The sequence below is a fragment of the Buteo buteo genome, chromosome 24 (genome assembly GCF_964188355.1).
Source record: "Buteo buteo chromosome 24, bButBut1.hap1.1, whole genome shotgun sequence".
Lineage (NCBI taxonomy): Eukaryota > Metazoa > Chordata > Aves > Accipitriformes > Accipitridae > Buteo > Buteo buteo.
Genome location: NC_134194.1, coordinates 23072129 through 23076558, shown reverse-complemented (window position 1 = coordinate 23076558; position 4430 = coordinate 23072129).

Sequence of the window (4430 nt, the reverse complement as noted above, 5' to 3'; positions counted from 1 at the left end):
AGAGATAACTGGGAGGAGTCTTGGGTTGATCCCAGAGGAGACAGTTTCCTGCAAAAGAGAAAAATCATCTTGTGTACCTGCCTTGGAGAATCCAGGGCTGCTACCTGGGATCTGAGGTCCCTATAAGAAAAGGCCAAAAGACTCTGGGAGATGCCTCCGGGGAGCCTCAGGTGGACCCTGGAGGAAAGAGCTTCCTCCAAAGGAGAAAAATCATCTTGGGTGGGTGCCTTGGGGAAGTCTGGGGCTGCTACCCGGGATCTCAGGTGCCTAAAAGGGAGGTTAAAAGCCTCTCGTGGTTGCTGGGAGGAGTCACAGGTGGATCCTGGAGGGGAGAGCTTCCTCCGAAAAAGAAAAAAAAATCTCAAGGATATCTTCCTTGGAGGAGGCTGCGGCTGCTACCTAGGATCTGATGTCCCTGTAAGAAAAGGAGAAGGGTGAATGTTAAATTTCCCTGAGCAGAACTAGCACAACAGTTTAGGGGGAAAAAAAAAAAAATCAAAACTGGGACTATAATGGTGTAGGAGACTGAGCTGTTTGTCAGACAGGGCTCTGAAATTTAATAGAAGCCATTAGGGCATGTGGAGAACTAGGGGTAAATTGGTAAACTGAACTAAAAGTACAAGAATGCAGGCAGAGACCTGATGAGTGTCCCAGTGATTTTGGGGGACTCAGACAAGCTCTGCTAACAAAATTTTAATGATGCACTTGCAATTAGTGTCCTTGTGGGTCAAATGGCCCCTGATAGCAGAAACAAAACAAACAAAAAAACAAAAAAAAAAACCCAAAAAAAAAAGAAAAAGAAAGAGAGAAAAAAGAAGAGGAGCAAAGCAACAAGAGGCTGATTTATTGGCAGTCGCTTTTGCAAAGAGTTTACAAGTGAGATAAGGATTAGGAAGAAAGATGATCAGGTGCAGGGTCTGAACTAAGACCTAGAAAAAGAGAAGGAGAATGTGAAGGAACACTAGAAGAAAATGTTACTCTTGTGGAAATCTGGGATATGTGCACCAATAAAAATATTTTTCTAAACATGTCCCTGAATGACCAGGGAAGTTAATGGATGAGGTAGTGTGTTTGGCTACAGTGGTCAAGAAGAGGAAAGGGTTAAGGAAGAGGGATGTTAAAGGAAAGAGGAATCAAGTGTATTTGTGGCTGTGCTGAGAGAAGCCTTTGAAGTAAGCAGGGGGAGAGGACTGATGGGGACCAGAGCAACCTCTCCCAGCAGAACCTCTGGTTAAAGCAAAGCTGGGAGATGAGGAAACACAATTTTTAGTCAACACTGGGGCTACGTATTCAGTCTTAAATACACTAGAAGGAAATTTAAGTAACAAAAGCATAAATGTCATTGGTGCGACAGGGACTCGTGAGACCTGGCCATTTTTCAAATCCCTGAAATTTAAACTTGGAAAACAATGGGTTACTCACCAGTTTTTATATTTGCCAAATTCTCTGAAAACTTTACTGGGTAGAGATTTACTTGAAAAGGTAGAAGCTGAAATCAGATTCAAGGATGGGGAAGTTGAAATTTTAATCCCAGAATCTAAATATGTCGAAGCCATAGCCTTGTTGTTACAGGATACAAACCCCAAAAGGGACAAGATACCTTGAGAAATAGAAGATGCAGCGATCCCCATCGTTTGGGCAGGAGAAGTTCCAAGAAGGTCTAAGAGAGCATAACCAGTAAGAATTGATCTAAATCTAGGATCGTCACCTAAGAAGAATTAAACAATACCCTTTAAAATTAGAAGCGAGAACTGGCTTGGTACCAATAGTTCAAAAATTCTGAAAATATAAGTTGCTAACAGAATGTGAGTCAAAATATAATACACCTATCTCACCAGTAAAGAAAGCTAACGGAAAAGATTACCGTTTAGTCCAGGATCTTAGAGCAATAAATCAGAGAGTACAAGATATACATCCAGTTGCTGCAAACCTGTGTATGTTACTAACTACCGCCACCAGTGAACAAAGCTTTTTGCTTTTGAGTGGGAAAATCCTGAACCAGGGTGAAAGACACAATATACTTGGACAGTTCTACCACAAGGCTTCAAGAATAGCCCAACTATTTTTGGAAATCAGCTGGTGAATGAATTAGAGATTTGGAGAAAAGACAATGGACGGGGAACTGTATTACAATATGTAGATGACATCTTAATTGCAGCGGGATCTCGGGAAATTACTGTGTGTGTACCACATACGGTAGTCACAGTTTCGGAACAAAAAGGGGGGCATTGGTTGTCCCTCAGCCGTACGCTGAAATACCAAGTGGTACTACTAGAACAAGATGACATCGATCTGAAGACCACTTCAGTTACAAATCCTGCAGTGTTCCTCTCCACTGATTGAGCGGAGAGTTCACCAGAACACAATTGCTTACAAACTGTAGAGGAAATATATGCTAGCCGTCCGGATCTTAAAGAGGTTCTGTTAGAAAATCCAGACTGGGAGTTATATACTGACGGCGGTGGTTTTGTTCATGATGGGAAGAGACTGTCAGGATACGCTGTGATGACCTTAGATGGCATAGTAGAGGCACGAGCCTTATCTCCCAAAACATCAGCCCGAAAGGCAGAACTAATAGCCTTAACTCAAGCATTGAACTGAGTGAAGGGAGAAAGGTTAATATCTGGACAGAGTCTAAGTATGCTTTTGGAGTTGTACATGCCCATGGAGCCATCTGGAAAGAGAGAGGACTACTATCAGCACAAGGAACTGAAATCAAGCGTGCTGCACAAATACAAGAACTATTACAGAGCATTCAAAAGCCGACGGCAGTAGCAATAATGCATTGCAAAGCCCACCAAACAGGAAAAAAACCACCAGAAATAGGTAACCAATTGGCACACGAAGCTGCCAAAGAGGCTGCAGAAACAGGCATCATGGCATTATTACCAGAAAAAGAAATAACTTTACCAGAAACACCACCTACATATGATAGTAAAGATGCTAGCTTAATAAAGGCCTTACAGGCACAAGAACAAACAGATGGGTGGGCTGTCACGCCCACAGGGCAAATAATAATCCCACCCTCATTAATGAGAGAAATTGCTAAACCAGAACATTGCTAAATAAAGAACATTGGGGAACTGAAAATTTAGTAAAACATCTTCAAAAGATAGTTATAAGCCGAGCGATGACAGAAATTATCCGATCTATCATGGAAAAATGTGAAATTTGTTGTAAAAATAACCCAAATACCAGTAATAAATTAATATTGGGGGTTACAAAAGGAGGAAATTCCCCAGGAGACTATTGGCAAATGGATTTTACAGAACTGCCTAGAAAAGGGGGATATAGATACATTCTTCTTCTAGTTGATACTTTTACTGGATGGCCAGAAGCTTTTCCCTGTCACACAAATTAAGCTAGAGAAGTAACTAAAATCTTGTTGAAAGAAATTATCCCAAGGTTCATGTGGTCCTCTGCCTGAGGACATTCCTAAAGGGATACATTTTGTTGCTGAAGTTATAAAACAGTTGAGTAAAAACTTAGCCATAACATGAGATCTCCATACCCCTTATAGGCCACAATGAAGTGGAAAAGTAGAAAGAATGAACCATACACTTACATTGCAGATCGGGAAAATATGTCAGGAAGCATCAATGACTTGGATACAAGCGCTACCTTGAGCGCTGTTAAGAATTGGAATACAACCTCGTGGTAAAACCAGCTTGAGCCCTTGCAACTTACTTTATGGAAGGCCTTACCAGGCCCCACATATACCAGGAACAATTCACATTAAAGGGGAAATGGACTTTAATTACTTAATGTCCTTGGGAAAGACTGTACAGGAATTGCACAAGTACGTGACGACAAGCAGGCCCTTGGAACTGGATACACTAGCCCATCCATTTCAACCTGGAAACTTGGTCTACATCAAGTCGTGGAATTTGGAGCCGCTAACTGAGAAGTGGAAGGGGCCATTCCAGGTGCTCCTGACTACTCATACAGCTGTCAAGGTCCAAGGGAAAGGCCCGTGGATTCATTATTCCAAGATTAAAAGGGCTCCAACCTCATGGACAGTTGAACAAGAGTCTCCCTTTAAACTGAAATTGATAAAGTTACGACTGATTTTTATGATTTGTTTGTAACAATTACGGTAGCAATGAGTCAAGTGTGCCAGATACCATCTTGGGATCGGAACCTCCATTTAATCTTAACACAGAATATAGCTCGAATATTCCGCAAAAGTGATTGTTGGATTTCTACCCAAATGCCAGCCTCTGGACAAAGCTAAGTCCTACCCTTGATAGGGGTGCCACTGCCAATAAATGTATCATTATTTAACAATCCACAATATGGTAAAGGACATCCAGACAATGCATGGTGGCCAGGTCTCTCTGGGAAAAGACAAGAAGGAAGGTTACAAGTTACCATCACAAAAGATAACCTATAAAAGATAAGCCCTTCCCTGCAGCCCAGGCACCCCAGGC